Source organism: Dermacentor albipictus, chromosome 1 (genome assembly GCF_038994185.2).
Source record: "Dermacentor albipictus isolate Rhodes 1998 colony chromosome 1, USDA_Dalb.pri_finalv2, whole genome shotgun sequence".
Classification (NCBI taxonomy): domain Eukaryota; kingdom Metazoa; phylum Arthropoda; class Arachnida; order Ixodida; family Ixodidae; genus Dermacentor; species Dermacentor albipictus.
Genome location: NC_091821.1, coordinates 231,049,039 through 231,061,256, shown reverse-complemented (window position 1 = coordinate 231,061,256; position 12,218 = coordinate 231,049,039). Strand labels below are relative to the sequence as shown.

The 12,218-nt window shown below is 46.6% G+C and overlaps 1 protein-coding gene and 1 pseudogene across 6 annotated transcripts in view; both read left to right on the top strand.

Moving 5' to 3' along the window:
* LOC139054287 (uncharacterized) overlaps positions 1-12,218 on the top strand; it is a 358,119-nt gene that overhangs the window by 276,317 nt on the left and 69,584 nt on the right. The window lies entirely within an intron of this gene.
* Positions 5,840-6,019, top strand: LOC139055068 (U2 spliceosomal RNA; annotated as a pseudogene).

Genomic DNA, 12,218 nt, shown 5'->3' with positions numbered 1-12,218 from the left:
TAACTCTATAGCCTTTTATGCGTTCGCAACGTCGAGTTCAAAATGCCGTTTTCATTTCGTGTGTTACTGTATATCGCACTCATTTTAGTGTGTTTGAGTATGATTTTTGTTTTCATTTTTCTGTCTTGCGCTAACGTTAGTACAGGCCTTTTGCCATCAGACTGCCCCTTGAACACTTTCTCACCGTTTTAATACATACGCCTTGTTGCTATCACACATTACAACGCTTACAACAGAACGTCTTTAGGACCTTTATTCGCAAAACCATGGATATATATGAAAGGGTAGTTTGCTATGATGGGGTAACTGAGGGGGGGGGGGGGGGGGGGGAGGACACTCTGTGGAACGAATGCACTGTCCAATGACAAACGCTGCCCCTGTTTACGAACAAAAAGGCCTTGTTAATTCGGGGCCAATCTCGGCCAACATCATAAAATATAGCAAATCCAACAATGAGATACAACTTGTATGGGTACCCGCTAACGCGTGGAATCCGGGGTATGAGGCGGCCCACCTGGTAGCCCGAGGTTTAACCAACCGGGAGGTAGACCCCTCGACCTTGGGCTTCCCGTAGGAAGGGATTACCACATATAACGAAATTACTGCTTATTATATAGAGAATCGCAAAACATACGCGAACTCGCATACAGAGCTAACAAGTGAACAGGCTACGATCTGAAGACAAATCCAAACCGATTCTATCCCCAGCCCCCATCAGCTATACGAAATCTACCCAGATTAAATCCAACCAAACTGCCAACCTTGCTACTGCATGAAGGCTACCCAAAATCACATTCTTTGGGAATGCGATGGAAACCTTCCCCCGCAGTCAATACGGCCAACTTCCTCCCACGAAACATGGGAGTCACTCCTGTCGACGACTGCACTACCAGATTCAGGCAGAAGTAACTAACTGGACCAAAACAGTTATGGCAAGCAGTTGGCCACCACCCTTCAGACCACCGGCAAGCTAATTTAAAGACCTCGTTATGCAGTAAATCAAGTTTCTTTCTCTTTCTCTCTCTCTCTCTCTCTCTCTCTCTCTCTCTTTTGTTAATTCGGTCTCTGTTTCTTTTGATTCATGTTCGAAATGACTTATGAGGTTTCGTAGGCATTTTATGAATTTTGTTGTTTTTGTTCTTCGGGTTTTTCTTGTTTGCTCCACGTGTACGTTTGTCTGTCCACGTGTTTAGGTATCGCTAGAGCTATCGTCGGGACTTCTTTCACTGTTGCGTTTCTTGAGATCTACCAGCCTGCATGTCTGCCTGTGTCTGACTGAATGGTGAACGCTTGCGCATGTGTGTGCGCGCGTGCTGTGAACATTCTTCTCCTCTCTTTCTTCCCAACTTTCGGTTTCCTTTCCCCCTTCTTAAATGCAGGGTAACCAGCCTGGTTACCTCCCTGCCTTTCCCCGTATCCCTCCTATGTCATACTGTCTGCTTTCCCTTTTGTGTGAGCTTAGTGTGGTGGAAATGTTTATCGTAACTTTTTTCCGAGCCTCTCGGTTGTAGAAGAGATATAATTGGCTATTCATTTGGTGCCTTGTGTTTCGGGTGATAAAGGTGGTAATCCGTGCTCTGTCCGTTTCTTTTCTTTTTTTTTTAGATCCCCGTGTTCTTACGCCAGGAAGGGAAGTTACCTTTCATAAACATTGGGGAGTCTCGTGAATTCGTTCTCGGATACCGTCCTACATGCAAATCCTTAATCGTGTACAAAGAGCTTCAGTAATCACTGTCGCGCCGCTGAAAACAGTGCGTCCTTAGCATCCACAGCTTCCACTACGACACTAATTACCGCGTGCTAAATGCCGTAGAGAACGTGCATTTACTCGTAGTTACTCGCAGTAACGTGTGCGCGTCACTCAGCAGTGTTCCACCGGGATTACGTCCTCGAACTTAAGGGTGGTGCTCAAGACATCAGCGTTTCTTTCTCGAGGTCCAAAGTTTCTTTTTGGAACGCAAAACAAAAACGCGCGTACAAGCATACCGCCCTCGAAGGGTCCTGTTCAGCCAACTGTGAACGCAGAAATGAAATGAGCCGAGGCCCTCTCTTCTCGTCCAAGGCACTAGTCCAGCGTGGCTTCACACTACACCCTCACAACGCCCTTCACGCTCCCACAATGCCCCGCACACGGCGCGTTTGTGGCCTCTTCTCCGCTCTGCAGCAAAGTGCTGCGGCGAAGTATACCTCCGGTCACGCGAAATCCAGAAAAGCGCGACGTTGCTCTGGAAAAAAGCGGTCCGCGGAAGGCGCTGGCCGCTATTTCTGAGAGGTTCGCGGGGCGCGGAGTCAGAGAGGGCCACTCCTCGCCGGCTGCGCTCGGGGCCAGCAACACCGCGGTGCAGAGCGGGACGCTTCCGCGCTGGCCGGACGGCGAGGGCCCGGGCCCGGCGCTCCATCACAGTGACGCGAAACAAAGACAGGCGCTTAGCACGCGGCGGGGGCATCTCCGGGACTCAGCTCTGCGGCTAGCGCCGACACCGCCAAACAAATGTGCCCCTCGGCTTTGTCCAGCCGAATCGTGCGACAGTGACAAACCGGGAGGAGGGTCAGGAGCCAGCGCGGCACCGTCGGGCCGCGGTTCGCGCATCGAGGAGCGCCGGGGCGATTCGTAGCGGCCCGAGCGCGCGCGCTCTGGGCCAGTATTTGTGCGTTCAGTGCGCGCCAGCACTCGCCGGCGATTGGCGTTGCTCTTGTTTCGCGAGCGACAGCGGACAAGCGGTGTCGTCGTTGCGCGCTGCGATTTGTAGGCGAAACCGCTCGGCGATAAATTTTCCACAGCTTTCCTGGCGATAAAGTATAGTAATGTATGTGAAGAAAAAAACAAAAAGTCGCCCGCCCGTTTCTTCAGATATCGCAAAAAGCGGTGGGGTGCGACGTACATCATTCGCAAATCGTACACTTATGGCACTCGCTGGGATCCCACTCGCAGTAAATAGTAATACTACGTCGTTTGCAACGAATATGGATGGCCTGTCGTGTATGTAGTACTTACCGTCGGCCAACTACCGTAGCGTACATGATGGCGCAACTGGGCTCTTCTTCATTTTTTTACACCAAACGGCATCATAGTTTTTTTATATAACATTTTATTCACTGAGAAGCAAAGAAGGCCGATTCGAAAACTATATTTGCTCTGTCAGACAACTTTCACTTGTATATTCGTTGCTGAACGAACATTCTGACCGAGCAGTCCATCAGCTATTCAGAAAATTTTCTTCAAAGAGCACATGTCTAAATGAAAATTCAGACTAAAGAGTGCAACGGTCATATAGAACTTGTTTTCGCCTTTCAGCTTGTAACACTGAAAACTAACTCTTAGTTCGCGCCCAGTTCGAAGCGCATCCATTCGTGAATTAACTATAAGTGAGTGTGAATTGTATATGTGCAGTACTGCCGCGGTGTTCCTGTTATTTATATCAATATTTTTTTTCTTCACGTTGATATGGTTTTATTCTTGCGTCATAACTAAGCGTGATATACTACAGTGATGTCACGTACCGCGCAAGAGTGACAGACTGTAACCAACAATGTGTGTGCCGTGTTATGTGCTCTCTATCTGTTCTCCCCATATTTCATCCCCCCCCCCATCCCGCTCCCATGTGTAGGGTAGCAAACCGGTTAGGCTAAACTGGTTAACCTCCCTGCAATCCTTCTCCACTTTTTCCTTCCTTCCTTATCGTGTGAGCACACCATGTGCGATACGTTTATATACGTCTTGCGAGCCCACGTGTGTGGGCCTTGCTTATGCTGTATTTCAATGACTTATGGCTTTGGATAGCTAATGGAAAGCCGTTTTTTTTTTATCTTGCTCATTTTATTCATACCTAATGGTTATCTAAGCAGCGTTTTAAATTAGCGCTTCATTAGCCGGATTTTTTTCATATCGTTCATAACCAACCGGCTAATCGGTGGGCTATATTCTGCGATTCCAAGGCGGCCTTACAATGTCTTCTGGCATCTCTTCGTCGCGGGTCATGTGAACAACTCGTGTCGGAGATACGAGAAATGCACCATATCATGATCGCGAAAGGACACGACGTCGTGTTTCAGTGGCTGCCTGGTCATTGCGGTATCTCCGGCAACGACCTCGCTGACGAAGCTGCTAGAAAAGCACACGAAGGAGCAACCCTTGTTTCAATACCTTTATCGCGGACCGACGCAGCCCAACACTTAGGCAAGCTAGCGCACTCTTTGACATTGGAGAAGTGGCACACATCTGAATTCACTCACCACCGCTTGCATTCCCTCGATCCCTCTATGCAACTGCGGCTGTTACCAGGTCTTCCGCGAAATGAGGAAACAGTGCTGTGCCGCTTACGTTTGGGAGTCGCATTCACTAATGCTTATGCATTTCTGATTGGAATGGCTGATAGCGCCGAGTGCAATGCCTGCGGTGTCGAGGAAACCATAGAACACCTACTGTGCTACTGCCCATCTTATGAAAACGAAAGGCAAGACCTCTGCACAGCTCTCAATCATCTAGATGCGAAGCCGTTCACCTTGACGAAGATCTTGGGACCATGGCCTCGCATATCGCAGCTACAAAAGGCCACAAAAGCGCTGCTGCGATATTTGAAAGCGACCGGATTGAGTGAGCGCCTGTGATTCGGACTGAGTGACCGACTGATATCTCCAGTGGACTTTCTCTTCTTTTCATCTTTCCGTCCCCCTTTCCCTTTCCCCAGTGTAGGGTAGCCAACCGGGCTCAGTCTTGGTTAACCTCCCTGCCTTTCTTTTATCATTTTCTCTCTCTCTCTCTCTCTTCATATCGTTGCAGATAATAAGTAATGCATCTTATTTGTCATGCATTTGCTTCGAAAAAATAAAAAAGATTGAATACCAGATATCCCAAATTTATAGTTACAAAGGCAAGCCTTAAAAAAAATTAGAAGAGCTTCTTTCTTTACTATATTCATTTAATTTTTTTGCGATGTTTCGCTAATTTTAATGTCTTATAAGCTAGTCCAATCATCAGTCTGGTCTATTTCACACAGTTTGGCGCGGCCAAAGCCATCGGTGGCAGCCGATGCCTGTGTATGGCCCGCGTTAATGGCGAGTGTGATGACGCCGCTACGTTGGTGTTCACCGTCTGTGCAGAGCAGATAAAGTCATTTACCAGACTGAGCTAGGAAGTGCGCGGAAGGAAAATATACCCTAAAAAAAATTCAGTGCCATTCCACTCTGTGAAGGTGGGAGACCAGCGAAGCCGTGTATGTGCGCCCCCTAATGGCGAACCGTCCACTGCCGTGCGTCAAAAGCCGTATGCACATAAACGGAGTGCGAGGCGCGACAGATGATGATGAGGCACCGGGGTTATGCATACCCATGTATTGTTGCAAAACGCGGCATGACCCCTTTTACTAACGAATTCCGGCACGTAGAACAGACACGCACCTCACCGCCCTCCTAGGGCACACACTGCTTCACCGTAACCAAGGCGATCGTGCGTTGGTCGACGTTCCGCAGTGCAGCAGTGGTTGTGAGGTCACTCGAAACCCACAGGCGGTCACACACAGCACAGGCCAGACAAAGGTGGTACCCCAGAAACTCACTCTGAGACCTGGCCATTGCACCAGTGAAACGTTCCAAGTTTACGGGATCGGGGCCGCATGGACGGTTCGCATTTCTTTCCGCCTCGCGGTCCTGGCGGAAGAAGATTCTTATGGTGGAAAGGTGAAAAATTGGGGTAAAGCGCAGCGCAGTAAGTTTCTCTCAGTAGAGGACACCTCAACCGCGCTGCGGTCCTGGCGGGCAGCACGCTTACGGGACCGCCACCACGGGAGAGTGGAAGGAAAGGAAAGGAGATATGGAAGGGCATGGGAACGCAGACAAAGAGAGGGCTCACGCGGGTCAAAGTGTAGTATCTGTTCTTATCAGCTTAATATCTGATACGGGTTGTATTTGTACCTAAGATATTAAATTTATTTTTGCAAATTGGTGGAGTGCTTCAAGCCAGCTTTACCTCTGCCGCGGGTCGGCCCGTTATTGCACTATCTTCGGGTTTGGCCCACGTATGGGCAGAAATTCTCGATCTACACGGACACACATTTCATCAGAACCTAGCCATATACAGCTTCGCTGTAAAAGACCGCTGAGCCACTGAGAGGACGGCAGAATGACAACTACAAATGCGCGTGTTCGCCTTCGGTGCCCAAGATCCGGAGCCGTCATAGATGCGAAGGCAATGTCGCACAATATTCGTGGCACGTGAAGCTTTTGCGAATAAACGGCTCTTTTATTCATGTTAGAACAACCACACAATAAATAGCAAGGCAGAGTCGAAAATGTACGTAACGTTGCCTACTGAACACACTTATCCAGGCTTCCCGCCGTTCCGGTGAGGTTCAGGTGAGGCCGCGATGAAAACCGATGGAACTGAATGGCCTCACCAGCTCCATTCATGTTTGAGAAACTGTTGGTGCACCCAGAAACGCAACATGTTGGTTCGGATTTACACGTGGTATTTCAGCAACGCAAACCACAAGAAACCATGTAACGTAATCAACTAACGCAGCAGGCAGCTGTGCCCGGTCGTCACATGCCGTTATATTCGCGACGTCGCCTCAAACAGGCTCCACCGGTGCAAACTTATCCCGTGCCCGGTGCCTATAATTATGAACATTAAAATAAATGCTGGGGGATTTAGGTGCTAGAACCACGATCTGATTATGAGGCACACCGTAGTGGGCGACTGCGGCTTATTTCGACTACCTGGGGTTCTTTAGAGCGCACCGAATGGACGGGCGTTTTTACATTGCTGCCACCATCTAAATGTGGCCGCTGCGGCCGGGATTAGATCCCTAGACCTCGTGCTTAATAGCGTAATGTAAAAGCCACTACACTCTTAAACAAATATACACCATTTGGGTTGTATCTTGCCATACAACAATAATCATCATCTATCTTGCTTGCGTTTCCTTTTTTTTGAAAACGCTGCGCTCGCTAGTTTCCTGTCGAGAATGCTCTGTCGCGCTGATAACGCGCAATGCCGTTAGTGACTTGGAAGTACCGGGCTCGCAGCGTTAAATAAAGGAAATGCGCGCAAGACAGATGACAATTATCGTTGTGTGACAAATATGCATCCCGAAGGGTGCCACTGTTTTTAGAGTGTATATGCTCTAAAATCAGATGGGTGTCGGTGTGCGAATACGGTACTCGGCCACTCTTTGTCTGATGAACAGGGACTGTCGTGCGCACATACTGCTATACACATATACACATAGTTGGTGCCCTTTCGTTTCGAGTCTCTCGTCAATTATTGTTACCGCCTACGGTGCGCATTATTGTTTTTTTTTACTTAACAAAACATGCTTAATAACCGGTGGTAACTAAAGTGAAACCTTTCCGCTAAGTCAGCTGGATATTAGTTGCACTGCAAGTCCCAACTTGCAAATAAATTATTTAAGAGGTTGCAGTGAATAAATTTTAACCTAATTATATTAGAGCACATCTTGCATTTGAGTTGAGGCAGCCACACTGCTCTCGACTGATGTCCGTTTTGACTGGCACCACAGTCGTGGGATATCAAACTCCAAAACTACCCCCCTAATACATTGGCATTTACAGTAAACTTCAAACGTATTACGCAGTGGACCGGGTGTAAGTTTGGGCGAGTTGTGATTGCGGGACTTCGCGACACAATGCGGCACACGACTGCAGGCAGGAACAAATAATCTGTCCAATTAACTTGTTCGCCCCCACTTGAGTGTAAAACTGTATCGTGAAAGTAAGTAGTGCACAAGGAAGGCTTTTAGGGGAAATACTTGAAGGAACAGAAGCGTATGTCTCGAAACTCGTGGTAGTCTCGGCACTGCCACTGTCTGCCTTGTGCAGTGACCTGCATGATTCAATCCCGTAATGGCAACATGAGTCCTAAACTAATTGGATAAAAACATTTATTTGCAAAGAAGTTGTCAGTTGCGATTGGGATTTGTAGCATGACTAATGTGCTTCCATCAAAATAACTCATTTATTTATGATACCTCAAATACCTGAGGGGTTGGTGAGTACAGAAATTTGTAGGAACACACTATAACCTTTGGCAGCAGCATGCTGTAGAAGCGCGGGTCGTTGGGCTAGTTGGTTGCGAAATTTGAAGGTAGAAGTGCGCTGAATTCGCGACGAAAAGAACAAAGACACAGTTGAACGTCTTTCCTGTCTGTGTCACTTCTGTCTTTGTTCCTTTCATCGACAGTTCAGCGCTCTTCTACTGCAGCAAGCACTGAAATCAGTTACAAAAACAGCAAAATAAAAGAAAATGCAGAAATCGGTAAATACAACGTTTACAGATAAAAAATGAAGAAATATACAAAATAAAGAAGCCGAGAGATATTGAATTTATTGTGTGCAAAATGAGGGGTAAATGATTAATAGGTATGAAACATGGTATTAAGGCACAGAACTCGATAAACAATGTAAGACATCGAAAGAAACATGGTAAAGAAAATGCTACATGATACTACAAACAAATGACTTAAACAAGCAAGACGTGATTCAATGGCAGATTTAAATCTGAAATTTAAAGGATCAACATGAACAATGACGATTACTGAAAGATTATTCCGATCGATAGCTGTCTGTGTAAAGGAACAATGAAGACGGGCCGTTGTCCGTGCATATGGTGGACAAGCAGCTTTATGGTGGCTGTGACAGCTTAAATGACAGTACGCTGGTTTGATAACAGGGTTGTCGAGAGCGAAGGTATATGCAGCCAGTGATAAAAGTCTGAATGTTCGGCTGCACGTATACCTGTTTCGAGAAGGAATTAGCTTTTGATTTTATTTGAGGGACACATGTATGATGAGTAGTCGGAAAAGATTCATCTGGCTGCACCACGGTTTTGTACCGACTCGAGAATCCTGCTAAGGTTATGCTGATCGGGGTCTCAGGCCGCGTATGCGTATTCCAGTTTGATAGACAGGCTAATTACCTTGCGGAGGGCGGAGAAAGTGCGATATTACGTCAGAGATAGCTCTGATATATATATATACTGAAATACTATTTTCATACACCCCCTGTTTTCACTGCATAACAGATTCTGTCTATATATATATATATATATATATATATATATATATATATATATATATATATATATATATATATATATATATATATATATATATATATACAATATCTGTTAAGCAGTGAAAACAGGGGGTGTATGAAAATAGTATTTCAGTTGAACTTTTCAATCACAATAAAATAAGAAGAAAACAAACGCGGTGAAGCGGTAGAGTGCAGTTTTATTTTCTCTTCGCAAAATTATCGCTATGTTCTTAATAGCATCACCGCGTGATAGTTACTGAGGCACGGCATATCTGGGGTTCTCCATACCAATAATTTGAAGTTGGGAACAACAAACAATGACGAACCGAAATTGTTATATGCACCAGACTCATTTCTGCATACATTATTTCTAAGGAGGAAATTGAGGCGAAAATGAAGTGGTCGCAACATTTAGCTTCCACCATTCATGCGAGGCAATTTGATTACTTATTCCACAGAACGCGCATAAAGGGAAAGAATTAACGCGGAAACAGCGATAACCAGTCATTATATACTGAGTGTCGTAAAACGCTTGTTCTTGTCTTCGTTAAGCGCTGCATTACGGCGAGCTTCGTCTGCTTCCGAGAAGCTTATTAACGACGCATTAGCATCTGAAACGCGAAAAGGGGCCCATTCTTTCTGGTAGCATAACATGGGTTCGCCCTTTTCGGTTTACTCTCATGTAGCAGAGCCGCTTCGCATTGTGCACGTTGTTTTCCATCCCGTCTCGAGCTCCACTGCTCACTGTCGTTGTACTTGGCCCTGTACTGTGGAAGCCTTCCCATCGTAATTAGCATACTGAGCTAAGAGGAACAAGAGCAGCGAGTGTCTTTTCATTATCTGCTGTAAAGTGGGGTCCCGCTCCCATGCGTGAAACATTCGCCGCGCTTGCATTTCACCTGCTTTTCACTAAAACGTTGAAGGGGAAAGCATGGCAAAAGAGAAGTATAGCTTTCTCTGGCATCTATACTACGGTACGCACATGTTCGGCATGGCTCTTCCTTAACTCAGCCATGAAATTGTACGCTCAGAACGCCTGTACTATACGCCCAAACTATGTACAGAAAGGCTGCTCGGCAGGCTTTCACTGGACGTTGAGCTGCTTGAAGCTTCTAGAAGAACAGCCGCGCCAAGCACCTACCATGTGTGTCTGTTTCGGGTTGGACAAAACGAGCGAATCATCTGGCGGAGCTCTCTTTCCAGGCTTGGGAATATTTCAGCCCGCGCAGCCACACTGACTGATTAGAGAGGTTTAGACAAGAATTAATAGCATACGACTTGCGGTCCGCTCAGTCTGGTACGCAAGCCGTTTGTGTCCCCTAATGTAAACTCTATTGGCGATATTATGCCCTTGCAAACCACTGCAAGGTACCGCATTGCTACTGCCCCTGTACAGCCCTCACCATATAGGACACGATGCTGTTTCAAGCGTGTAACGATGGTGGACTTTGAATAGCATGTTGAACTTTACTTATTTACTTCACTTATTTATTTAGTACATGCAGCAGACCACAACAGGGTCTAAGCAAGACAGCCGCGTCATAGTAAAGATACTTCCGTGTGTGTCGTAGACGCGCCTGACCTCGCCATGAGGCTGCTAAAGCTTACTTCAGCGCGTCGTGTCAGATTAAGCACTTGAAGCACTCAACAGCAAGCATCCTCACGAAGTTATGCATATGGATATGGAAATGCCCACGCACGTTTTGTTAATGCGCGCAATCTGATGCCACGGCTAAATTTTCTTACGTGTAAACAGAGCCAGCACGCGACAGACTTTCTCGCATCACATAATGGGGCAGCCTTGCATCCTTTTTCAGAGTTTCACAATTTAGCATAAATGTAAGGTATAAATGCGTAGAAAAATCTCTTTACAGACTAGAAGGATCCCATAGTCTGAAGACTTACTTCTATCGTGATGAAAAGAAAACGGCAAGCGTGAGATGGAACGTTGGCACTTCCGTTGTTCATGGCTACCCGCCCTGTGGAAAACGCTGCGGCAGGACGAAAGCAAGAAAAAAGAAGCATGTGCTGAGAATACACTTCACCGCGGCAAGCACAGTCATCAGGGGGGAAAAAGAAACGGAAGAGAAAAACCAAAGTTATTTAACATAGTACAGTTATCATGCCGAATAACCTCCGCTCACTGGAACCAGTGAGAGGAAATTGGGACCCGTGCCTGGCCACAAAGGAAGAAGGCTGCACTCAGACGGGGCGCTTCTTATGCTACGCACTCCTCAATCCACCCAGCCCCCGGCCCTTTTACCACCACAAAAAAGAAAAATCAAACCCGCAACAAAGGTTTAGCGCTGATATTTCGAAGCTCTCGTCTCTCTTTCACGGCTCAGACACGTTGGTTGCGCGTATAACTCGAGTGAAAAGAAGACGCTCCCGCGTTTCTACACAGAACTATCCTGCTCGTCACGCAAACCCATCTCGCCGCTGTGTGCAGTGTCGTGCGCGGACTCAACAACTTGTGCCGCCTCAGGCACAAGAGGGTTCTTTTCTTTCTATCTCTCTTGTACGCCATTGCTTCATGGGCTTTGTACGTACGCGGTTTTATGGCTTTAAAGTCATGTTTTCTTTCTCAGTGCAAAAATAAATATGGTTTCTGCTCGACAAAAATAACAAACAAAAACTTTCTCTTGCATCCTCTAGGCTCGTTTCCTTGTTCTTTTAATGTTTTCTTTCATATTCATCACTCCTATTTTGCGCGTATTCAGAACAATCGTTATTCATCGCGGCACGCCGAGACCGTCCTTGTTAAGACGCATCTAAGATGCTCCGACTTGATTCACATTTTTTTAACATTACAGTTTTTCGTTTCTTTCTTTCTTTGTTTTAGCAGAAAAATAGTATCAACAGGATACATAGCTCGCTGGAACTTCTCTCCAATCGCGCTGCTCTCAGGTCCTCGCCAAGAATCCTCGCTTCAGCCATTTGTAGCATGCCTAACATCAGCTCAAGAATAAGGTTTCCAGCGTCGTCCCAATGGGATACCAACTACTTTCATAGCATGGAAACATGATGCAGTCATATCGGGACAGAGAATCAAAAGGCGCCGCTGTCGGCCTTCTCCCGGTGTACAATGGGCCTTCGATGTCGTAGGGAGCTGATCAGTGAAGCATTCCCTTCTTTTCCTCTCACGTTTCGTATCCCCTTTATCTACT